General features: G+C 48.1%; 1 long non-coding RNA gene and 1 pseudogene across 1 annotated transcript; one reads left to right on the forward strand and one right to left on the reverse strand.

The window, feature by feature from the left end:
• Positions 1-27,136, reverse strand: part of LOC134984412 (zinc finger protein 260-like) — a 148,302-nt pseudogene that overhangs the window by 73,305 nt on the left and 47,861 nt on the right.
• LOC134984413 (uncharacterized) lies at positions 1,253-26,555 on the forward strand. The gene is made up of 3 exons (XR_010191746.1): positions 1,253-1,299; positions 25,354-25,542; positions 26,521-26,555. It is a non-coding gene; the product is annotated as an uncharacterized LOC134984413 (long non-coding RNA).

A 27,136-nucleotide genomic window follows, 5' to 3' on the forward strand; every position in this document is an offset into this window, starting at 1 on the left:
GCAGCAGGGTGGGGGCGGAAGGAGACATTATTTGTTCTCAGGAGATTGAATAATTTCTTAATCATTTGTAATAAAAGTTAAGTTTTATTCTTTGAGAATATCTCATTATTTCTTCACAAGAGTGCGCCCACAAAGAAGTCTACTTTCTTTCTCTTGTCACTGTGACACTCCCAGGTCCCCGTCACCTCCCCAGTCATGTCCCTGTATTATTACTATAGATATTAGTGATGTCACTGTGACATTCTCAGATCCCCTCACCGCCCCAGTCATGTTCCTGAATTATTACTATATATATATATATATATATATATATATGTGACATTAGAGTGACTATCTCAGACCCCCTCACCCCCATATGTCTTTATTAACAGGACACCACCGGCTACTCCCCCTTTATTATAATTACAGGACACCACAGGCTGCTGCTCCCTCTGTATTATAATAATAATAATAATAATAATAACAACTGTATTCCACAGGTTGCTCCTCCAGTATTATAATAATAACAGGACACCAAAGGCTGCTCCCTCTGTATATTAATAATAATAACAACAACAACAAGAGGACAACACTCTAAATAATAATAATAATAATAATAATAATAACAGGACACCACAGTCCACTCCCCCTGTATTATAATAATAATAATAATAATAATAATAATAACAACAATAATAACAACACACCACAGGCTGCTCCCTCTGTATAATAATAATAATAATAATAATAATAATAATAATAATAATAACAACAACAGGACACTACAGGCTGCCCCCCTGTATAATAATAATAACAACAACAGGACACCACAGGCTGCTCCCCCTGTATAGTAAGAATAACAGGACACCACAGGCTGCTCCCCCTGTATAATAATAATAACAGGACACCACAGGCTGCTCCCCCTGTATAGTAAGACGCCATTACCTGATCTCCACGGACACTGGGAGGCTGCAGTAGTCGATGAAAACTCACTTCCTGTATGTGGAACGCACAGTCCGGAAGTAAGGTGCAACGCACAGGCAGGAAGTAGGGACTGATTGGCACAGGCTGCTTCCTGGTGACTGGCCCCTCCCCTACTACACCCCGCCCTTTCTAATGAATAGTGACACACACGTCTTCAGTGCACGAGGCCGGCGGCCATTTTCTTGTAGACAAGTCCAGCAGCAGTAATAGGGTCCCTTGCCGAGTAGTGACGTCAGGAGCGGCGGCCATTTTCCCCTGGTCTGAGCTCCGCCTTCCTTCTGTCATTCCCACAAGGCAGCAGGAGCAGAGAGCAGCCATTGCTGTGTCTGGCAGCAGGTAATGATATTATTATTATTATTCTATAGGCTGAGCAGCTCTGGTGTCAGGTTCTGTACTACAGGGGGAGCAGCCTCTGGTGCCTTGTTATAGTGCAGCTGGAGCAGCCTCTGGTGCTGCATTATCCCTGTACAGGTGGCTGACACTCTAGTGTCCTATTACCGTAATACAGGTGGCGCAGACCCCGCCGTTACCGTAATACAGGTGGCGCAGACCCCGCCATTACCGTAATACAGGTGGCGCAGACCCCGCCGTTACCGTAATACAGGTGGCGCAGACCCCGCCGTTACCATAATACAGGTGGCGCAGACCCGACGTTACCGTAATACAGGTGGCGCAGACCCCGCCGTTACCATAATACAGGTGGCGCAGACCCGACGTTACCGTAATACAGGAGGCGCAGACCCCGCCGTTACTATAATACAGGAGGCGCAGACCCCGCCGTTACCATAATACAGGTGGCGCAGACCCGACGTTACCGTAATACAGGTGGCGCAGACCCCGCCATTACCGTAATACAGGTGGTGCAGACCCCGCCATTACCGTAATACAGGTGGCGCAGACCCCGCCGTTACCGTAATACAGGTGGTGCAGACCCCGCCGTTACCATAATACAGGAGGCGCAGACCCCGCCGTTACTGTAATACAGGTGGCGCAGACCCCGCCGTTACCGTAATACAGGTGGCGCAGACCCCACCTTTACTGTTCTGTCCTGTGGCATTGTACTATACAGGGGGAGCGGCCTGTGTTGTCATAGTATACAGGGGGAGCATCCTGTGCTGTCATAATATACAGGAGGATTGGCCTGTGTTGTCATAATATACATGGGTAGCATCCTGTGCCATCATAGTAAACAGGAAGAGCGGCATGTGATGTCATAATATACGGGGGAGTGGCTTGCGTTGTCATAGTATACAGGGGTAGCATCCTGTGCTTTCATAGTATACAGGGGGAGCGGCCTGTGATGTCATAATAATTGGGGCGTGGCCTGTGTTGTCATAGTATACAGGGGTAGCGGCCTGTGTTGTCATAATATGCAGGGGTATGATCCTGTGCTGTCATAGTATACAGGAGGAGCGGCCTGTGGTTCATAATATACAGGGGTAGCATCCTGTGCCATCATAATATACAGGAGGAGTGGCGTGTGTTGTCATAATATACAGGGGTAGCTTCCTGTGCTGTCATAGTATACAGGGGGAGTGACCTGTGTTGTCATAGTATACAGGGGGAGCGACCTGTGTTGTCATAGTATACAGGGGGAGCATCCTGTGTTGTCATAGTATACAGGGGTAGCATCCTGTGCTGTCATAGTATACAGGGGGAGCGGCCTGTGTTGTCCAAATATATGGGGGTTGGTCTGTGTTGTCATAGTATACAGGGGGAGCGTCCTGTGTTGTCATAGTATACAGGGGTAGCATCCTGTGCTGTCATAGTATACAGGAGGAGTGGCCTGTGTTGTCATAATATACATGGGTAGCATCCTGCACCATCATAGTATACAGGAGGAGCGGCGGGTGTTGTCATAATATACGGGGGAGGGGCCTGTGTTGTCATAATATACAGTGGTAGATTCCTGTGCTGTCATAGTATACAGGGGGAGCGGCCTGTGTTGTCATAATAATTGGGGGGTGGCCTGTGTTGTCATAGTATACTGGGGGAGGGGCCTGTGTTGTCATAATATACAGTGGTAGATTCCTGTGCTGTCATAGTATGCATGGGGAGCAACCTGTGTTGTCATAATAATTGGGGCGTGGCCTGTTTTGTCATAATATACAGGGGTAGCATCCTGTGTTGTCATAGTATACAGTAGGAGCGGCCCGTGTTGTCATAATATACAGGGGTAGCATCCTGTGCTGTCATAATATACAGGGGGAGCGAACTGTGTTGTCATTATATATGGGGGGTGGCCTGTGTTGTCATAGTATACAGGGGGAGCGTCCTGTGTTGTCATAGTATACAGGGGTAGCATCCTGTTCTGTCATAGTATACAGGAGGAGTGGCCTGTGTTGTCATAATATACATGGGTAGCATCCTGCGCCATCATAGTATACAGGAGGAGCGGTAGGTGTTGTCATAATATACAGTGGTAGATTCCTGTGCTGTCATTGTATACAGGGGGAGCGGCCTGTGTTGTCATAATAATTGGGGGGTGGCCTGTGTTGTCATAGTATACTGGGGGAGCGGCCTGTGTTGTCATAATATACAGTGGTAGATTCCTGTGCTGTCATAGTATGCAGGGGGAGCAACCTGTGTTGTCATAATAATTGGGGGGTGGCCTGTGCTGTCATAATATACAGAGGGAGCATCCTGTGCCATCATAATATACAGGGGGAACATCGTGTGTTGTCATAATATACAGGGGTAGCATCCTGTGTTGTCATAGTATACAGGAGGAGTGGTCTGAATTGTCATAATATACAGGGATAATATACATCCTGTGCCATCATAATATACAGGAGGAGTGGCCTGTGTTGTCATAATATACAGGGGTAGCATCCTGTGCTGTCATAATATACAGGGGGAGCGTCCTGTATTGTCATAATATACAGGGGGAGCAGCATGTGTTGTCATAATATACAGGGGCAGTGGCCTGTGTTGTCATAATATACAGGGGGAGCATCCTGTGTTGTCATAATATACAGGGGTAGCATCCTGTGCTGTCATAGTATACAGGGGGAGCACCCTGTGTTGTCATAATATACAGGAGGAGCGGCCTGTGTTGTCATAATATACAGGGGTAGCATCCTGTGCTGTCATAAAATACAGGGGTAGCATCCTGTGCTGTCATAGTATGCAGGAGGAGCAGCCTGTGTTGTCATTATATATAGGGGGTGGCCTGTGTTGTCATAGTATACAAGAGGAGTGGTCTGAGTTGTCATAATATACAGTGGTAGCATCATCTGTATACAGGGGGAGCGACCTGTGTTGCTGTAATATACAAGGGTAGCATCCTGTGCTGTCATAGTATACAGGAGGAGCGGCCTGTGTTATAATATACAGGGGTAGCATCCTGTGCTGTCATAATATACAGGTGGAGCAGCCTGTGTTGTCATAATATACAGGGGTAACATCCTGTGCTGTCATAGTATACAGGAGGAGCAGCCTGTGTTGTCATAGTATACAGGGTTATCATCCTGTGCTGTCATAGTATACAGGAGGAGCAGCCTGTGTTGTCATAGTATACAGGGTTATCATCCTGTGCTGTCATAGTGTACAGGGGGAGCGGCCTGTGTTGTCATAATATACAGGGGTAGCACCCTGTGCTGTCATAGTATACAGGAGGAGCAGCCTTTGTTGTCATAGTATACAGGGTTATCATCCTGTGCTGTCATAGTGTACAGGGGGAGCGGCCTGTGTTGTCATAATATACAGGTGTAACATCCTGTGCTGTCATAGTATACAAGGGGAGCGGCCTGTGTTATAATATACAGGGGTAGCATCCTGTACTGTGATAGTATACAGGAGGAGTGGCCTGTGCTGTCATAATATACAGGGGTAACATCCTGTGCTGTCATAGTATACAGGGGGAGTGGCCTGTGTTGTCATAATATACAGGGGGAGTGGCCTGTGTTGTCATAATATACAGGGGTAGCATCCTGTGCTGTCATAGTATACAGGAGGAGCAGCCTGTGTTGTCATAGTATATAGGGTTAGCATCCTGTGCTGTCATAGTATACAGGGGGAGCGGCCTGTGTTATAATATACAAGGGGAGCATCCTGTGCTGTCATCGTATATAGGGGGAGCGGCCTGTGTTGTCATAATATACATGGGTAGCATCCTGCGCCATCATAGTATACAGGAGGAGCGGCCTGTGTTGTCATACTATACAGTGGTAGATTCCTGTGCTGTCATAGTATGCAGGGGGAGCAACCTGTGTTGTCATAATAATTGGGGGGTGGCCTGTGTTGTCATAGTATACAGGGGGAGCGGCCTGTGTTGTCATAATATACAGGGGTAGCATCCTATGCCATCATAATATACAGGAGGAGCGGCCTGTGCTGTCATAATATACAGGGGTAGCATCCTGTGCTGTCACAGTATACAGGAGGAGCGGCCTGTGTTGTCATAATATACAGGGGTAGCATCCTGTGCTGTCATAATATACAGGGGGAGCTGCCTGTGTTGTCATAATATACAGGGGTAGCAGCCTGTGCTGTCATAATATACAGGGGTAGCATCCTGTGTTGTTATAATATACAGGGGGAGCGTCCTGTATTGTCATAATATACAGGGGTAGCATCCTGTGCTGTCATAGTATACAGGGGGAGCGGCCTGTGCTGTCATAATATACAGGGGTAGCATCCTGTGCCATCATAATATACAGGAGGAGCGGCCTGTGCTGTCATAGTATACAGGGGTAGCATGCTGTGCTGTCATAGTATGCAGGAGGAGCAGCCTGTGTTGTCATTATATATGGGGGGTGGCCTGTGTTTTCATAGTATACAACGAGGAGTGGTCTGAGTTGTCATAATATACAGGGGGAGTGGCCTGTATTGTCATAGTATACAGGGTTAGCATCCTGTGCTGTCAAAGTATACAGGGGAAGTGGCCTGTGTTGTCATAGTATACAGGGGGAGCGGTCTGTGTTGTCATAATATACAGGGGTAGCATCCTGTGCTGTCATAGTATACAGGAGGAGCGGCCTGTGTTGTCATAACATACAGGGGTAGCATCCTGTGCTGTCATAGTATACAGGAGGAGCGGCCTGTGTTGTCATAACATACAGGGGTAGCATCCTGTGCTGTCATAGTATACAGGAGGAGCGGCGTGTTGTCATAATATACAGGGGTAGCATCCTGTGCCGTCATTATATACAGGGGTAGTAGCATAATATACAGGGGCAGCGACCTGTACTGTCATAGTATACAGGAGGAGCGACCTGTGTTATCATAATATGCAGGCGGAGGGGCCTGTGGTGTCTTGTTACTATTATTATATAGGGAGAGCAGCATGTATTGGCTTTCTATACAGAAGGAGCGACCTGTATTGTCATAATATACAGGGGTAGCATCCTGTGCTGTCATTGTATACAGGGGGAGCGGCCTGTATTGTCATAATATACAGGGGTAGCATCCTGTGCCGTCATTGTATACAGGGGGAGCGGCCTGTATTGTCATAGTATACAGGGGTAGCATCCTGTGCTGTCATAGTATACAGGAGGAGCAGCCTGTGTTGTCTTAGTATACAGGGGGAGCAGCCTGTGTTGTCATAGTATACAGGGGTAGCATCCTGTGCCGTCATTGTATACAGGGGGAGCGGTCTGTGCTGTCATAGTATACAAGGGGAGCGACCTGTGCTGTCATAGTATACAGGGGTAGCATCCTGTGCTGTCATAGTATACAGGGGTAGCATCCTGTGCTGTCATAGTATACAGGGGGAGCGGCCTGTGTTTTCATAATATACAGGGGTAGCAGTCTGTGTTGTCATAATATACAGGGGGAGTGGCCTGTGTTGTCATAATATACAGGAGGAGCGGCCCGTGTTGTCATAATATACAGGGGTAGCATCCTGTGCTGTCATCGTATACAGGGGGAGTGTCCTGTGTTGTCATAATATACAGGGGTAGCATCCTGTGCTGTCATAGTATACAGGAGGAGCGGCGTGTGTTGTCATAATATACAGGGGTAACATCCTGTGATTTCACAGTATACAGGGGGAGCGGCCCGTGTTTTCATAATACACAGGGGTAGCATCCTGGGCTGTCATAGTATACAGGGGTAGCATCCTGGGCTGTCATAGTATACAGGGGTAGCATCCTGGGCTGTCATAGTATACAGGGGTAGCATCCTGGGCTGTCATAGTATGCAGGGGGAGTGGCCTGTGCTGTCATAGTATATGGGGGGTGGCCTGTGTTGTCATAATATACAGGTAGAGTGGCCTGTGTTGTCATAATATACAGAGGGAGTGACCAGTGTTATAATATACAGGGGGGAGTGGCCTGTGTGTCATAATATACAGTATAATATACAGGGGTAGCATCCTGGGCTGTCATAGTATACAGGGGTAGCATCCTGGGCTGTCATAGTATACAGGGGTAGCATCCTGGGCTGTCATAGTATACAGGGGTAGCATCCTGGGCTGTCATAGTATACAGGGGGTAGCATCCTGTGCTGTCATAATATATGGGGGGTGGCCTGTGTTGTCATAATATACAGGTAGAGTGGCCTGTGTTGTCATAATATACAGAGGGAGTGACCAGTGTTATAATATACAGGGGGGAGTGGCCTGTGTGTCATAATATACAGTATAATATACAGGGGTAGCATCCTGTGCTGTCACAGTATACAGGGGGAGCGACCTGTTTTGTTATAATATACAGGGGAGCGACCTGTGCTGTCATAATATACAGGTGGAGGGGCCTGTGCTGTCATAATATACAGGTGGAGGGGCCTGTGCTGTCATAGTATACAAGGGGATCATCTCAGTTTCGAGTTGGTGCCTGCAGTAGCAGGTCACCGAACAGGAGGGCTGCCCTGAAAAGCTTTTCTCTTGCGTCCTAGTGGATACTGGGGTCTATTACTTTAGTACCATGGGGTATAGATCGGTTCCACTATAGCAGTGGTTCTCAAACTCGGTCCTCAGGACCCCACGCAGTGCATGTTTTGCAGGTAACCCAGCAGGTGCACAGGTGTATTAATTACTCACTGACACCTTTTAAAAGGTCCACAGGTGGAGCTAATTATGTCACTTGTGATTCTATGAGGAGACCTGCAAAACATGCACTGTGTGGGGTCCTGAGGACCGAGTTTGAGAACCTGTGCACTCTAGCCTGGCACTTAAAAACTTTTAGTGTGTATGTGTGTGCTGGCTCCTCCCCTCTTTGCCCCTCCCACCAGATTCAGTTTAGAAAAATGTGCCCAAGGAACCGGATGCATTTCTCTGGAGCTCCAGAGAGTTTCCTTTATTTTTCTTGTATTTTATTATGTTCAGGTAGCTCTGGTTGGCAGACATACCACCTGCTTCATGGGGCTAATGGTGTGTACACACGGCGAGATTTTTTCGGTAGCTAAAAGAGAGATACAGATACCAAGAAAGCTTCTCGGCCCCCTCTAGTGGTTTCACTAAGAAATGTAAAATTCCTCAGAGGTTTTTAACTACATTTCGCCTCCCAGCTGAGGACAGGAAGGTATGGAACCCCCCCCCCCCACCACCCCTCCGTCAGTCGGTATCCAGGGGCTATATACCTGAACGAGCCGGCTGACCATAACATTGAGACCATGCTCAAGGCAATTTATACAGCAGCAGGTGCAGCACAACAGCACAACACCCCCCAATAATTTGTGGGTGGATTTCCAGGGCGGTAGTCAAGTGGTCTGATATGGTTATTGAGTTTATACTCTCTGGTCATTACTTTGCTCCAACATATACAGAATGCTGCAAATTTTATGAGCGAGGCTATTAAAGATCTTCCCTTTCTGCAGCGGGGTACACTGGTATTCCACAGGGAATAACATTGGGGTGTAGAGTTGGATCTTGATGTGAGGCACCAACAGGCTAAAGCTTTGACTGTTCCCAGGATGCATAGCGCCGCCTCCTCTATAGCCCCGCCTCCAGGCACTGGAACGCAGTGTGTAAGTTGGTGCCTGCAGTGCAGGCAGGTAACAGGGGGGGCTGCGCTAGGCAGCCCTGAAAAGAGCTTTCTAAGAAGAAAGAAGACTTCAAGGGCCGCAGCACAGGCACTCGGTGCTATATGTCACACTGACCTTCTGTGCTGCGGCTCCCTCACCTCCCCCAGCGGCGCTGTACACTCCTGTGCCCTGGTTACCGGGTACTTACAGCGGAGGTGCTCCGGTCCCATCAGGCACACATTCCGCCGTTGCTCTCCTGGATCGCATGGCAGCATCATCAGGAGGAGGTAAGAGGGTCCCCGAGGCTGGACCCACCGAAATCACGATCCAACGCAGTCTCCAGAGACAGTCCGCACTGCTGGTGTGGACACTGTGGCCGTGCAGGGACCCCACTATATCCACCAGGGCAAGGGGCACAGGTCAGATTTACTAAATCCGTTTAGTATAGGCCCCGCAGTACCCGGTGGTGAAGTCCAGCAAGGGGATAATGCTCTGACCTGTAGCCCCTCCCCCATCCCCAGGCGCCATTTAGAGTAAATGTTCCCGCCCCGGAGCTGCATCTCTCTCTCTCCCTCACTCCCTGTCAGCGTTTGGGCGCCATTACACAGAGCTGCGCTGATTCTGGGACTGCTGGGCGATGTCTCCTCTGTAAAGCCGCCTGTCTCATCAGCGCTGTGCATTTACAGGACACTGAAGTATTCTACATGTCCTTTAGACAGTGCATACATTCAGGGATATTTAATACAAGTATCCTGTGATATACACCCAGTGGTTACTGTGCATTGTTATACAGGTTGCGTATCCCTTATCCAAACTGCTTGGGACCAGAGGTATTTTGGATATGGGATTGTTCCGTATTTTGGAATAATTGCATACCATAATGAGATATCATTGCGATGGGAGCTAAGTCTAAGCACAGAATGCATGTATGTTTCATATACACCTTATACACACAGCCTGAAGGTCATTTAATACAATATTTTTAATCACTTTGTGTATTAAACAAAGTTTGTGTACATTGATCTATCAGAAAACAAAGGTTTCACTATCTCACACTCACTCAAAAAATTCAGTATTTCGGAACATTCTGTATTTCGGAATATGTGGATATGGGATACTCAGCCTGTATCTGTATATGTACATACATAGCTTTACTTAGTATTGCTAGACCAGTGCAGTTTTATTATTGTTTGTAATAATTCCTGCATTGTACATGTGACTGTGTGTGCCTATAGCTGCTGTGTGGTTCCTATTCTGTGTATCTCACACATATTGCTATCACTATATTCTGTACCCTGAGGGGGGCTAAGTGCGTCAGTGTTTCACAGGATAGGGCAATCTGCTACCGGGACCGGGATCGTCGTACAGTCTGTCTCCTGGGTGCTCGGGTACGGCACACTGCAGACCGAGTACAAAGATTGTTGGGTGGGGCCGGGAACTACCCGGCGGTCTTGGTGCACATTTGCACCAACGACAAAGTTAGTGGTAGGTGGGATGTCCTTAAGCTGATGCCACGGATTGCTCGGAGGAAAACGTTGCAGCTGAGGGTTCAGGTATTGTGGGTTCTATACCCCCAGTCAGCCTGCAGCACTGGGGGCACACGAAGACCCACCTTGGTCTGCTTTTTCCAATTACTGATTACGCTAGTAACGAGACTTAAGCCCCCTATGGGACCTCCTGTGCTATTGCAGCCACATATTGTCCCTGCAGTTAGTCCGCCATGGGCAGATACTCTGTCAACTCAGTTACAGCAATTAAATCAGTCTTTGGTTAAATAAAAACCTAACCCTCACCCTCCTAGGACCAAAGGGTCATCTAAGCGGGCCATTACTTCCACACAATCCATGCATGTTTCGGGTACTTCATCCGTATACACTGACCCCTCAGACACTGATGCAGGTGCTTCTTATGGGGAATCTATTACACAGGTGGATGTTCCTGACCTCTTGGAGGCTATCAAACTGATTCTTCAGATTGATGATGAATCTTAATCTCCGCATACGTCTAAGAAACCCGATAAGTTCAAATGTCAGAAGGCCACTAAATTAGTTTTGCCCCATTCTGACCATTTAGTTGACATACGTCAGGAATCCTGGGAGTCTCCAGGAAAGAAATTCTCCCTGTCTAAGAAAATACTCATTATCCCCTCGCTGCTGTCACAACTGAGGGATGAGGCTGACTGAGGGGAGCCTCAGATGTAGGGGTTGGCATATAGGTGAACCGTGGAGGTGAGATTAGGTTCCTAGACATACTGGATGATTAGAACACCATGAACCCTCAGATGTAAGGGCTGGCATGTAGGTAAACCGTGGAGGTGAGATTAGGTTCCTAGACATACAGGATGATTAGAACACCATGAACCCGAAGGCGTGACCACAACAACGGAGTAAAATTATAACAGTCAGTTTATTGAACACAGTATAACTCCTGGCAATGAGATATCTTCAACAGTTAGTGCAGAATGAAATGCAGTACAGTTCCTGGGAGTGCAGCTGGTATTTGAGACTGTGGCTATGCAGAACAAGATGGTAAAGTCCTTGCCAAAATCCGGAGTTGGAAAGTCTGTGACCACAGCTAACCGCTGTAATGAGGAACGACAAGTACCGCCCAGTGGGTGGTAGACAGGAGACTAGAATAGCCACTGATACACTGAGGCTGAAGAGCTGTAGATAGGATTGCCAGAGACTACTGGACGGACCCGGTGTAAGGAAAGAAGTGCTGAACTCCCCACTGGAGCAACAGTTCGATGGTGAGCATCGATGGATACTGTGGTTCGATGTTGTGTGGAATAATATGCAGAGCGATATATGAATACCGCTGGAGATGACGTGAAGCACCGCTGTAGGCAGATGGTAACACCAATCACTGCTGGAAGCTGAGGGTGATGTGAGTGACGCGCTGGAAAATGGAAGCCAGTGACACTTCACCACAGAAGCTAGTGAGCGATGCTGTAGATAATGGCAGCCATAATGATACCAGGACACCGCTGGAAGCTGGAGGCAGAATAGAACCAACGCTGGAAGCCAATGTCAGGACCGCAGTAGAAAGCCAGGAAGCAGAGCTGGAACACTGCAGGAGTCAGGCTGCACCGCAGGATGGTAATTGGTGCCAATCTCTTGGAGAAGCTGAATCACAGGAGCTGGAATCCCTGGAAAGTCAAGCTGAGAATTCACCAAACAGGACAGGCATGTATGCAGGATTGACAACCAAAGCACTGACTATTATCCAGCCCTGGAGCAGGATATTTATACCAGCTGGTGAGCAGCGATTGGCTGGATAATTACATAGAGTCCAGACTGCAGTGGATAGGCTGAAAACAACATGTGATGCAAAACAAGCATGGCTGCGTCCAATGTCTGAAACTGGAGGGAAAGTCTGTTTGTATTTAATGTGTGAAAATCGGCAGTAATGGCGGCGGAGGCCGCAGAGGGCAGGAGACGCCATACTTTAAACAGATGGATGTTTTGTGTAATGTTGCCATGTCAGAGCTGCTGCGATCACAGAGAAAGACCTTGAGATACAGATATGCAGCGCGCTGCCCGCAGACAGCGCAGGTGGAACCCAGGCCTGGAACGCTGGGCCAGTCTCAGAAGGCACTTACCAGGTAAATAATGGGGGCTAATAACCCGGATCGTGACAGCTGCAGAGTTAAGTAAAAATTGGGAAACACCGCCGCCGGTGGATTCACAAGTGGCGCGTCTGGTGGTGTTATCTATGCTGCCTGTCACTTCTGTCACCTCTCTGAAGGAACCGACGGATAAGTGCATGGAGGGTTGCTTAAAGTCTATTTGCACTCTAGCGGGTGCTGTGCATACTGTAGCGGCTTCTTGGGCTGCGAAGGCTATTAAAGCCTGGATTCAAGAAGTTGAAGTGGAGCTACCTTCTAATTTTTCTGATATTGACAGACAGTGTCTTTCATATATTATCACAGCCTCTCATTATATTCAGGAGGTGGCCTCTGATGCCGGTGTCCTGGCGGCCAAAGCGTCTACTATGTCCATTATGGCACGCAGGGTTCTGTGGTTGTGGTCCTGGTCTGTGGATCTGGACTCTAAAAATACCTTGGAGGTCATCCCTTTTAAAGGAGACATCCTTTTTGGGGAAGATCTGGACAAGATTGTTGCTGACTTAGCGTCTGCTAAAACTGCATGTCTGCGTCGTACTAATCCTTTGGTTCCGAAGGCTAAAAGTACCATCTTTTGTTCCTTTCAACCTCCAAGTAAAGCAAAGGGTCAGGCGTACCCGAAACAGGCTCGCACTTCCAAAACCTCTAAGCCCAAACCTAAACGTTCCCATCAGCCTGCTTCCAAACCAGATAAGCCTGCTGCATGACGGGGCGGGCCTCCCCTTGGGTGATCCCAGGGTGGGAGGCCGACTACTACGTTTTGCCCAGGTATGGTTACAGACCACTTAGGACTCCTGGGTAAGGGAAGTCGTCACTCATGGATACGCCATCTTTCAAGAAACGTACCCTCGCCAGTTTTCCTAGACAAATATTCCTTCGGATCCGGTGAAAGCAAAAACTCTCCATTTGGTGGTACAATCCCTCCTGGACACAGGAGTGATAGTGCCTGTGCCTCTGGCTCAGAGAGGCAGGGGGTACTATTCAACATTGTTCCTAGTTCCGAAACAGAATGGTTCCTCCCAGCCCATTCTCAACCTCAAGTCTTTGAACAAATTTGTGTAGGTATCCAAGTTCCGTATGGAAACTCTTCGCTCTATTGTTCTGGACTTGGAGCCCATGGACTACATAGTATCCCTGGACATACCAGGATGCTTACCTACATATACCTATTGCCATGTCACATCAGCAATACCTGCGGTTTTCTATTGGCAACCTACATTATCAATTCCAGGCCTTACCTTCTGGACTGACCACGGCTCCGCGAATCTTCACCATGGTCATGGCGGTTATGACGGCTCTGCTCCGCCGTCAGGGTATCGGGATCCTGCCGTATCTGGACGACTTGTTGATCCTGGCAAACTCCCCAGAGGTTCTCCTCCATCATCTGGAACTGACGGTCCAATTCCTACAAGAACATGGGTGGCTCATCAACTGGAAGAAATCCTCCCTGGTGCCTGCTCAGAGCATGGTGCACCTGGGGGCATTGTTGGACACACACAACCAACGGTTGTTCTTGTCCCAAGAGAAGGTCCTGCAGCTTCAGGACAAGATAAGATACTTCCTTTCTTGTCCGTGAGTGTCGGTACACTCGGCGATGCAAGTACTTGGCCTCATGGAGTTGGCTTTCGACATGGTAGAGTACGCTCAATTTCACTCTCATCCTCTGCAGAAGCTAATCCTGGTCAAGTGGGATGGCCTGCCTCACTGGATCAGATCTAACACGATCTCCTTGATTCCGGAACTTTATCTGCCACTGAGCTGGTGGCTACAAGACCAACAATTGAGCAGGGGTCATCCCTTCTGGATCTCCAACTGGGTCCTTCTAAAGATGAATGCCAGTCTGCGGGGTTGGGGCGCGGTGTTATAGCAACACTCTCTTCTTCCAATAAATATTCTAGAGATGCTTTGATACTGGCCCTGCCTCTGTTACAGAACAGGCCTGTTCAAGTAAGGTCGGACAATGCCACCACAGTGGTGTACATAAATCATCAAGGCAGCATGCGAAGCCACATGGCAATGATGGAAGTGTCAAAGATTCTTCAATGGGTGGAACACCATCTGCCAGCCATATTGGCAGTGTTCATTCCTGGGTCCTCAACTGGGAAGCGGAGGTCCTCAGTCGTCAGGATGTACACACCGGAGAGTGGAGCCCTTCAGTCAGAAGTATTTCAACTCCTAGTGTACAAGTGGGGCCTACCATATGTAGACCTGATGGTGTCTCGACACAATCACAAGGTTCCGGTCTTCGGTGCAAGAACAAGGGATCTTCAAGCAGCGTTCATGGATGCACTGGCAATTCCATGGAACTTTCGGCTGCCGTACGTGTTCCCTCCGGTGTCACTTCTGCCCAGGGTGATAAGGAAGTTCAAGCAAGAAGGAGGAATACTACTTCTGATCGCTCCAGCGTGGCCCAGACGGCATTGGTTCTTAGACCTACAGGGTCTCTCGATAGAGCACCCTCTTTTGCTTCCGCAACGCCCAGACCACCTCATTCAGGGCCCCTGTCTCTACCAGGATTTGGCCCGACTGGCTTTGACGGCGTGGCTCTTGAAGCTTCAGTTCTGAGGGCCAAAGGTTTTTCTGAGGCGGTCATTCAAATGATGTTGAAAGCCCGTAAACCGGCTTCGGCTTGGATTTATTATAGAGTCTGGAATTCTTCACCCTGTGCGCGGCTAAGAATTTTGATGCATACAAGTTCAGTACTGCCAACCTTTTGGCATTTCTGCAACAGGGCCTGGAATCAGGCCTTTGTCTGGCCTCCCTCAAGGTTCATGTCTCAGCCTTGTCGGTGTGGTTTCAGAGCAAAAATTGCGACTGTGCCTGACGTTCATACCTTCACTCAGGGTGTTTTACGGATTTAACCTCCCTATGTTCCTCCTGTGGTTCCTTGGGATTTGTTGGTTGTTCTGGATGCCCTACAAGAGTCTCCGTTTGAACCTCTTGAGCCTGTGGACCTTAAATGGCTTACACTTAAGGTCTTGTTTTTGCTGGCTATTGCCTCTGCTAGATGGGTTTCAGACTTGGGTGCCTTATCCTGTAGGTCTCCCTTCCTGATTTTTCACAATGACCGTGCGGTTCTAAGAACTCGCCCTGGTTATCTACCTAAGGTGGTGTCATCTTTCCACCTTAACCAAGATATTGTGGTTCCGGCCTTTGTCTCTCCTGATTTGTCCTCCAAAAAGCGGTCTTTGGATGTGGTATGGGTTCTCCGTATCTATGTGAAGAGAACCGCTACCTTAGGAGATCTGATTCTCTCTTTGTTCTTTTTGGTTTTCATAAACATGGCTGGCCTGCGAATAAGCAGACCTTGGCCAGATTGATTAGTATGGTGATTGCACAAGCTTATGTACAGGTTGGACTTCCAGCTCCTGCTACTATCAAGTCCCATTCTACTCTGTCTGTTGGACCCTCTTGGACGGCCCGCCGTGGCACGTCCCTTGAACAATTGTGCAAAGCGCCTACGTGGTCCTCAGTGAACATGTTCATTAGGTTCTATGCCTTTTATATTCTGCCTCCCAGGATGCTTTCTTTGGACGCCGGGTTCTTGTGCCCACTACAGTGCATCCCCTCCCATGAGGAACTGCTTTAGGACATCCCCGATGTTATTCCCTGTGGTATTCAGTGTACCCCGCTGCAGAAAAGGAGGTTTATAGTAAGAACTTACCTTTGTTTAATCTCTTTCTGCGAGGTACACTGGATTCCACAAGGCACCCACCCTGACGCACTTAGCTTCTTTGGGTTTGTATGGCATTAGCTGCTGGTACTTTCTCCTGTCGTGAGAATGTGGTGTCTGTGGCTACTAACTGTTGTCATCTCTTTTACCTGCACCCCAATGTTATTCCCTGTGGAATCCAGACTGAGCAGTGTTGTCAGCAATCTGCTTCACAATCAGCCACTGCAGATATATCAACCGACTGAGCAGTGTCGGCAGCAATCTGCTTCACAGTCAGCCACTGCAGATATATCAACCGACTGAGCAGTGTTGGCAGCAGTCTGCTTCACAGTCACTGCAGATATATCATCAGACTGAGCAGTGTCGGCAGCAGTCGGTTTCACAGCCAGCCACTGCAGATATATCATCAGTCTGAGCAGTGTCGGCAGCAGTCTGCTTCACAGTCACTGCAGATATATCATCAAATTGAGCAGTGTTGGCAGCAGTCTGCTACACAGCCAGCCAATGCAGATATATCATCAGACTGAGCAGTGTCGGCAGCAGTCTGCTTCACAGCCAGCCATCACAACTCAGGAGACCATACCGATTTGGGTGTCGGCTTTAACAGGATTTATGGCTGACCTATCCTCAGAATTGGCAGCTGCCAGGAGAGATAGGGAAATCCTTCATTCGCACACATTACACACCCCATTACACACCCCTGAACCTATCTGAGAGCAGAATGCGGCAAAGATTTTTAGTTTTTAGTCATGGACAGGGTAACAAAAGAACGGTCACTCCCTGCAGTACTAAAATCGTGGTGATATGCCACCTCTAGAGAGAGGCACATTTGTGGAAGCTGAGGAGAAAACAGACTGAATCTTCCCACAAGGGCTTGAATCTCTACTAGAGACTGTGATGGGAGTCTCACAATTACCCAAGAAGAAAGGTGAGCTGCAGCAGCCTTCCTATTTGGTAGACAAGAGAGTCCCTGTGTGACCTTTCTGGTATCACTGGAACTAGATAGCCACAGTTCAAAGTCGGATAAGAAGTTTAAATCCCTAGGACAATTCTACTTTCTTTTCCTTTTCCTTTTGACAGTAGGGAACTAGGGAAAAATCCACCAACAGTGGATCCTTCGGTTACCCAGTTATCAAAGCCGATCGTACTTTTGATCCCAGGAACTCTCTTCCTTAAAGAAATCCTTATACATAAAAATCAGCAGTCTATCTCTGAGGCATCCAGGGATGTAGGACTGCTCACTCCAGGTGATCCTCGAAAGCATTTTCGGCGCATAGGATTTTGTGACTATCAATGGACAGCGGATGCAGAGTCAGGGAGGTGGAGCAGGCTTTCCATACGCAGGAGATGCCCTGTTTGGATCAAAATTGAATAAGTGGCTATCACAGGTCAAGGTAGGTAAGTCTGCTTATCTCCCTTCTGCAGTCCCACCTCCAAGATCACATACACTTGTCCTTTTCAGCTTACAGGGTTTAGAGGTAGAGCCAGGGGAGCCTCAAACGCAGAGGTGCCAGAGGTCATAGATGTCGGGGAGCCACTACTACCCATCAGAACCTGCAGCAGGACTCCCTCCCCTATTCTCAGGGATCCCAAGGTGGGAGCGTGTCCCAGAATTTTCAGTCACATCTGGGAAGGCACCTGCCGAGACGCCTCGGTCAGGGACCTGATCTGGGGGGGTTACAAACTAGAGCTCGATACTCCTCCTCTCAGCATTTTCCACACAGGTTGGCAGCTTCCCTAAAAAAACAGGTAACTCTGCAAGCGGCTATTCACAGGCTCCTGGAAGTAGAAGTCATTGTTCCAGTTCCAACACATCAAAGAAACTGTTCTTCTCAAATTTATTGGTGGTCCCTAATGACGGACAACTCGGTCAGTCACATCCTGCAACTGAATTCCCTGAATCCATACCTAATAGTCTACTGATTCAAGAGGATTCACTAACGGTTGTAATCGCGGCCTTGGAAGAGTCTGAGTTCTTGGTGTCATTTGATTTTAAGAACACATAGCTCTACTTCCCAATCTGACCTACACATCAGGTACTCCTACGGTTTGCCCCAAAGAACTCTCAGTGTCGGATCCAGGCACCGCCCTTTGACCTCTCGACAGCCCCGAGGGTCTTCACAGACGTAATAGCGGAACTGATTTCTCTTACGTCCTAGAGGATAGTGGGATCCACATTAGTACCATGGGGTATAGACGGGTTCACTAGGAGCCTTGGGCACTTTAAGAAAATGATAGTGTGCGCTGGCTCCTCCCTCTATGCTCCTCCTACCAGACTCAGTTTAGAAAATGTGCCCGAAGGAGACGGTCACATCTCTGGAAGCTCCTGAAGAGTTTTCTACATTTAGTTTCTGAGTATATTTTCAGGCAGGACTGGTTGGCACCAGCCTGCCTGCTTCGTGGGATTTAGGGGGGTTAATGGCCCAACCTCTCTCAGGGTTAATGGTCCCGTTCCCCGCTGACAGGACACTAGCTCCTGAGGGAACTATTTGCAAGCCCCACCACGATGAGCGTACATTCCCGCAGCATGACGCCACCCCTAACAGAGCCAGAAGAATGAAGAGTGGTGAGTACTAAGCCTGCGTCCTAGTTAGTGGTTCGCCGGCCATTATGGCTGAGCAGCGGACACAGTACCTAGACTGGCAACAAAGACATAAAAGGAGTTGGTATCCATTTTATGCACATAAGACATACAGCCAGTATAAAGAAGAACGGGAAGACTGCGTGCCATTGAAGGGGTGGGGCTTCAGCATGAGCCGATCCAGCAGCTCACAGGCACCATTTTCCCTACTGCAGCTATACAGACGCTGACTGACAGGGAAGCGCAGCTCCTCTGGAGAGACTCCAGATTACTTCAGCAGTACCCGGGGGTCATAGCAGGGGAGAGCGATTATTAGTGTACGAAGTCCTTAATCTAGGTACTTAGTCTGCGACCCGGCTAAGCTTGACATCAGCGATAAGGGCGCCGTGTCCTGGTTCCATAATCTCTGTGTCTCCCTGGAAGGGCTCTTTGTGGGTTAATTGTGCATTTAACCTTTTCCTGTTTGTGTGTGTGTGTGTGTGTGTGTGTTTGTATGTGTTTGTATGCTGTCACTATACAGTATGTCAGGCAAAGAGTGTGTTTCATGTAAGGAACAGCGTTCCTCTTGCCCAGGGGGTCACTAGTGTGCACTCAGTGTAGTATCCCTTCCCAGGCTAGTGGGGCTGAACCCGCATGGCTGGACTCCATTAGGGGAATGATTTCTTCCATTTATACTAAGTTATCTCGGGGGCTAATTCAGACCTGATCGGTGATGTGCATGTTGACACAGCAGCGATCAGGCCTGAACTGCCCAGCGACTGACAGGCAGAGGCGGTCGCTGTGCGGGCCAGAGGCATTTAGCCGCCATTTAGGGGGTGCGGTCCGTGCAACGCAGGCGTGCCCGGATCGTGCCGTGGGCGGGCAGTGTCAGCTGTGTGATGTCACACGCAACCGCTGCGACCCAAGCAGCGATGAGTAACTCCCAGCCAGTGCGCGAGAACTGCGCTGGCTGAGAGCTACTTTTACAGTACAAAAGCATGGCCGCTGTGCGATGCTTTTCTGCTTGTACAACGGGGTAGGGCCTGACATGCTGGGCGGACTAGCCCTGTGCTGTGCATTCCCTCGCATGTCAGAGAAGCTGGTCGTAGTTGTGCTAAAAATTTAGCACATCTACGATCAGGTCTGAATCACCCGCTCGGAACGAGAAAGAGACACAATACTTAAGACAATCAAATGTTACAATTAAGACAATCCATGTCTGAGTTTCTGAAAAGAGACTCAGTACTCAAATCAGCGTCTCAGTCCCCTGCCATTTTCCGCAAAAACGTACTTTGGTCCATATCCTGCAGTCTGCCTCTGATGATGAGGGATCGGACATGGAGGAGGGTGAGGTGGACTCAGAGATGGGGGAGGGTACTCTGTCACAGGGAATAGAGGCTCTCATAGAAGCTATCAGAGAAGTTCTGAATATCCCTGATAAGGTGACGGATGAGATTGAGGAATCTCATTTTAATATAAAGAAGAAATCCTCAGTCACTTTTCCTGTGTCAAAGGAACTAAATACCCTGTTTGAAGAACCATGGGTAAATCCCTAAACGGTTGTTATCATCTTTTTCTTTTTCCTCCTGAGGATAGGAAAAAATGGGAAAATCCACCAATAGTAGATGCTCTCGTGAAAAATTGTATTGCCTGTCCTGGGTGCAGCCTCCCTAAGAAACGTCTGATTGTAAAATTGATTCTACACTTAAATCTTTGTATACAGCTTCAGGGGTGGCCCAGAGACCCATTATAGCATGTGGGTGGATTACACGAGCCATTGCTAAATGGTCAGGTAACATAATTGAGGGGTTAGATACCTTGCCTCAAGGGGAGATTATTTTGCTCCTGCAACGTATACAGGACTCTGCAAACTTTATGGTGGAAGCCATAAAAGAGATAGGCCTGCTTAATGCATGCACTACAGCTATGGCAGTGTCGGTACACAGGGGTTTATGGCTACGCCAGTGGACTCCAGGAAAGGCGTGGAAGGCCTACCTTTCACAGGCAAGACCTTATTTGGAGATGAACTTGACAAATGTATCTCCAAAGCTACTGTGGGTAAGTACACATACCTTCTTTCTGCAGCTCCCCCAGCTAGGAAAACCTCTTCAGCACCCAACCTACAGTCCTTTCGGATGGCCAAGTATAGGGGCAAGGCCAGAGGTTCTTCTGCCGCCGCCAGATGTGCTAGAGGTAAACCACGGAAACCTGCTACTTCAGGGTCGCAGGAACAGAGTTCAGGCTCTGCTTCCTCAAAACCTTCCGCATGACGGTGGACCGCAATGCCTGGAAGTCTGTCAGGTGGGAGCCCGGCTAAAATTCTTCAGTCACATCAGGACAAGATAGTGCTAGGATCCCTGGGTCATAGACCTTATATCCCAGGGCTACAGACTGGAGTTCCAGGAGCTCCCACTTCACAGATTCTTCAAATCAGGCTTACCAGATTCACAAGGTGCAAGAATAACCTAACAGGATGCCATTCAAAAACTGTTACAGACCCAAGTCATTGTTTCAGTTCTACCTCATCTACAAAACAAGGGTTACTATTCCAGCTTGTTTGTAGTACCGAAGCCAGACAGTTCACTAACACTGATTCTGAATCTCAAGTCATTGAACCCATACTTATGGGTGCTCAAATTCAAGATGGAGTCTCTGAGATCGGTGATCTCATGTCTGGAGGAGGGGGAATTCCTAGTGTCTCTGGATATCAAGGATGCGTACTTTCATATTCCGATCTGGCCGATTCACCAGACTTATCTTCGATTGCACTGTAGGACTGTCACTATCAGTTCTCTCCACGGCACCAAGGGTGTTCACCAAAGTGATGGCAGAGATGATGTTACTACTCCGCAAACAAGGAGGGAACATAATTCCGTACCTGGACGATCTTCTGATAAAGGCACTGTCCAGGGAACAACTGTTGGAGAGCATTGCCCTCTCGACCAGACTACTTCTGGCTCATGGGTGGATTCTGAATTTTCCAAAATCTCACCTAGAACCAAATCAGAGGCTTCAGTTCCTAGAATGATACTGGACACAGAATCTCAGAAAGTATTCCTCCCCTTGGAAAAGGCGATTGTAATCCAGTCGATGGTTCGGGCTGTCTTGAAGCTGACTTGAATCTCAGTGCATCTCTGCATACGCCTTCTGGGGAAAATTGTGGCTTCTTACGAAGCAATTCAGTATGGGAGGTTTCATGTGAGACCCTTCCAGCTGGATCTGTTGGACAAATGGTTTGGATCACATCTTCACATGCACCAGGGGATTCTTTTGTCCCCTAAAGCCAGGATCTCCCTCCTGTGGTGGCTACAGACTGCTCACCTTGTCGAGAGCCGCAGGTTTGGGATTCAGAATTGGATACTGCTAACCACAATAGCAAGCCTCAAAGGTTGGGGCGCAGTCACCCAGGAGGTACAGTTTCAGGGAAGGTGGTCAAGTCAGGAAGTCATCCTTCCAATAAACATCCTGGAACTTAGGGATATATACAACGCTTTTCAGCAAGCTGCATTTCTTTTTCAGAATCAGGCTATTCAGGTCCAGTCGGACAATGTGACGGCATTGACGTACATAAACCAACAGGGCAGAGCCGCAATGTCAGAGGTGTCAATAATTCTCCTCTGGGCGGAAAAACATGCAATGGTGTCGGTGGTCTTTATCCTGGGAGTGGACAACTGGGAAACAGACTTACTCAGCAGATACGATCTGGACCCGGGGGAATGGGGCCTTCGCCTGGAGGTGTTCCAGTGGTTGACACGTCGGTGGGGATATCCACCTATATCTCGACTCAACAATAAACTCAAGCGGAATTGTTCCAGGTCGAGAGATCCACAAGCAGTGGCGGTAGACGCTCTGGGAACTCCGTGGGTCTACCATCTGGTGTACGTGTTTCCTCCACTTCCTCTGATCCCAAGCATTCTAAACAGAATAAAAAGGGAAAAGGTTCAAGCAATCCTCATTGCTCCTGACTGTCCATGAAGGGCCTGGTATGTGGATCTTCTCGAGATGCTCCTCGAAGATCCGTGGCCTTTACCTCTTCGCGAGGATCTTCTACAACAGGGCCCGTTCGTGTATCAAGACTTACCACGGCTACATTTATCGGAATGGAAGTTGAACGGCTGATTCTAGTCAGGAGAGGGATTCCTGACAAGGTCATTCCGACTATGATCCAAGCAAGAAAGGGGTTAACGTGTAAACATTACCAACATTTCTGGAGGAGAGCAAACAATATTCTACGGGGGAATTTCATCTGGGAGTGGATGTGGGCCTACGCCTAGGCTCCATAAGAGTCCAGATTTGGGCCTTGTCTATTTTCTTTCAGAAACAATTGGCTTCTCTCCTTGAAGTCCAGATGTTCTTGAAAGGTGTTCTGCACATCCAAGTTCCAGGGACGTGCTGTCAGGGGAGGCAGTGCCTCTTCTGTCATACAACAGACACAGAGTTTTTATTATAAAAATCATCTGGACAGTACAAAGTAAATATTTCTAACTTGTAAGTATAATCTTTGTATTCGTCAAATCATTTTTATAATCTAGACTCACGTGTGTTGCGGTGCTCCAGGAAGACACAGAGAGGCGTGAGGCAGCATCAGCCTTCCCTGTGATAGTAAGGACTGCCTAGTGCAGGGGGGCGGGGCTCTATCGTGGCCAATAATCTCACAGAGAAAACAGACCACGGGAGACGGCTACTACATCTGCCTCAATGATGATCAGCTGACCTATCCAGGACCTGACCAGGAAGTTCAGACAGCTCACTTCCGACAGAGCACGCGGCACTGCCGCTGCCTTCATGCCACTAATCCTCCAGTGCTCTGGCTCGGTAAGGTCCTGTAACATCCCTTTTCTGTGCCTCAGCTCTATATACTCTATACTGTATACAGTGAGTATGATCTGCACTGTTATCACACCGCTGATCTACCCTTCTCTCATGGGTAACCTGAGCCTGCCTGCCGCCCTACACTGGTGCAGAGGACAAGGCTCATCGGCACTGGCAGCACACCCCTGTGCACAGCAGGCAGCAGTCTCTGTGTGATACTGCTGGCTGGGACCTCTGCACAGGGGAACCGCAGGAGTTTGGCTCTGCACTGCAGTGCACCATTCCTGCTGCTCTAGGTCTATTAATGCTGCACACTACTAATCTGCAATTGTGTGTGGCCCTCCCATAGGCATATCATACTTGTTGTTTTGATAAATTAAATGGATTACTGTAAATAAGTGTTGGACAAAGTGATAAATCAATGCCCTCGAATAGCCACTGGCACATCAGGAGCTGCACTGACTGTCATCTGGTGTGTACAGTACTGCATGTAGCATACTCTGCACATTTCTACTGTGTGTGATTAGTGGGAGTGGCCTAGGTGGGACCTGTAGCTACAGTATGTGTCTGTTATATAGAATGCAGTTAGTGTGTGTATAGAACACTTTAAGGTGACTCCTCTAGTTAGTGTTGTTTTGTAGTGTTGCCCTCTAAAAATGAAATAACATTAACTGCAATTTGTGTTGTTATTTTTAGTTTTGTGTGTGATTTTACCACATAATTTCCAATATGTTTTTTTCTTCTATTTGTATACGTTGCATAACTGGAATAAAAAGTACTGTACCTTTACTTTGTATGCTCCCTCTTCACAATGCCGTAACTAGGCCTTTTAGTACTGAGTACAAGAAACAGCACTGGCGCCCCCCTCCCCCCAATACAAGATAGGGGCAGTACGCACAGTAGGTGCGGGGGAAAAATATATATGGGCGTGGCTTCATGGGGAAGGGGCGTGGCCACAAAATAATACCAATTCATACTACGGTGCACAGTAGTCTCCATTATTCAAATTACGCTGCACATTAGCGCCACTACACCAGGTAGAGCCCTTTTTACACATTACGGCAGACAGCGTCCCTCTTTTTACACATTACAGCAGACAGCGTACCTCTTTTTACACATTACAGCCGACAGCGTCCCCCTTTTTACACATTACAGCAGACAGCGTCCCCTTTTTACACATTATAGCAGACAGCGTCCCCTTTTTACACATTATAGCAGACAGCGTCCCCTTTTTACACATTGCAACAGACAGAATAGATAGATAGAGAGAGACAGACAGATACTTACCATCTCTTTGGTTTAGCTGCTGTGGTGAACCTACCCAATCAGCGCCTGGAGACAGTTACCCTCGGGTAATTTTCCTTTTTTTGAATTATACAGGGAAATGACTGAGGAAGTGAGGGGATCTCGGAGTGTGATAGTAACGTCACATATATCTATAGTAATAATACAGGGACATGACTGGAGAGGTAAGGGGATCTGGGAGCGTCACAGTGACATCACTTATATCTATAGTAATAATACTGGGACATGACTGGGGAGGTGAGGGGGTCTGGGAGTGTAACAGTGACCACTTATATCTATAGTAATAACACAGGGACATGACTGGGGAGCTGAGGGGATCTGAGAGCGGCACAGTGATGTCACGTATATATTTAGAAATAATACAAGGACATGACTGTGGAGGTGACGGGGTCTGGGAGTGTAACAGTGATTTCACTTATATCTATAGTAATAATACTGGGACATGACTGGGGAGGTGAGGGGGATCTGGGAGTATATACATTGGTATTTGATGTTTCCCTCATTACACAGGATTACACAGTAGTGAAGACATCCAGTGAGTGTAAGACACCCAGCAGCTGTCCACTTGTGTCAGGAGGACTGAGCAGGACTCAGAGCCCCATCACAGTGCCTCCTCCTTACTCGCAGATGCATGAGAGACACAATGACCAGAAGATCCTGGAAATCACCAACAAGATCATTCAGCTGCTGACTGGAGAGGTGACTGCTGGGAATGGGGTATTATACAATAACACCAGCGGACGTGTCTGTGTGATGACTGGAGAGGTGACTGCTGGGAATGGGACATTATACAGTAACACCAGGGGATGTGTCGGTGATGACTGGAGAGGTGACTGCTGGGAATGGGAAATTATACAGTAACATCAGGGATGTGTCTGGGTGATGACTGGAGAGGTGACTGCTGGGAATGGTACATTATACAGTAACACCAGGGGACGTGTCTGGGTGATGACTGGAGAGGTGACTGCTGGGAATGGGACATTATACAGTAACACCAGGGGATGTGTCTGTGTGATGACTGGAGAGGTGACTGCTGGGAATGGGACATTATACAGTAACACCAGGGGACGTGTCTGGGTGGTGACTGGAGAGGTGACTGCCAGGAATGGGACATTATACAGTAACACCAGGAATGTGTCTGGGTGATGACTGGAGAGGTGACTGCTGGGAATGGGACATTATACAGTAACACCAGGGGACGTGTCTGGGTGATGACTGGAGAGGTGACTGCTGGGAATGGGACATTATACAGTAACACCAGGGGATGTGTCTGGGTGATGACTGGAAAGGTGACTGGTGAGAATGGGGCATTATACATTAACACCAGGGGATGTGTCTGGGTGATGACTGGAAAGGTGACTGCCGGGAATGTGCCATTATACAGTAACACCAGGGGATGTGTCTGAGTGATGACTGGAAAGGTGACTGCTGGGAATGTAACATTATACAGTAACACCAGGGGACGTGTCTGGGTGATGACTGCAGAGGTGACTGCTGGGAATGGGACATTATACAGTAACACCGGGAGATGTGTCTGGGTGATGACTGGAGAGGTGACTGCTGGGAATGGGGCATTATACAGTAACACCAGGGGATGTGTCTGGGTGATGACTGTATCACTGTGTGTGTCTGGTTCCTATAAGGTGTCAGGATGTCACTGTCTATGTCTCCATGCAGGAGGGGGGAGTATATAGAGGAACACAGGGGTCTGTGTGAATACAGGGACATGACTGGAGAGGTGAGGTGAACTGGAAGCATCACTGTGGCATCACTTATATCTAAATTAGTAATGCAAGGACATGACTGGGGAGGTGGGGCGGATCTGGGAGTGTCACAGTGATGTCACTTATATCTATGGTAATACAGGGACATGACTAATGAGGTGTGTGGCTCTTGGAGCTATACAGTTAAATTACTTTTATCTATAGTAATAATACAGGGACATGACTGGGGAGGTGAGGGGATCTGGGTGCGGCACTGTGACATTACTAATATCTATAGTCATAATACAAGGATATGACTGGGCAGTTTAGGGAATCGGAGCGTAACAGTGAGGTCACATATCTATACTAATAATACAGCGATGTCATTGTCACTTATATCTATAGTAATAATATAGGGACATGACTGGGGTGGTGATGGGATTTTGAAGTGTTACTGATAAGTAACTTATATCTATAGTAATAATAAAGGGACTTGACTGCGGAGGTGGGGGGATCTGGGAGCATCACAGTGAAATCACTTGTATCTCTGGTAATAATATAGGGACATGACTTGGGAGGTGAGGGGATCT

The sequence above is a fragment of the Pseudophryne corroboree genome (assembly GCF_028390025.1).
Source record: "Pseudophryne corroboree isolate aPseCor3 chromosome 3 unlocalized genomic scaffold, aPseCor3.hap2 SUPER_3_unloc_51, whole genome shotgun sequence".
Classification (NCBI taxonomy): Eukaryota; Metazoa; Chordata; class Amphibia; order Anura; family Myobatrachidae; genus Pseudophryne; species Pseudophryne corroboree.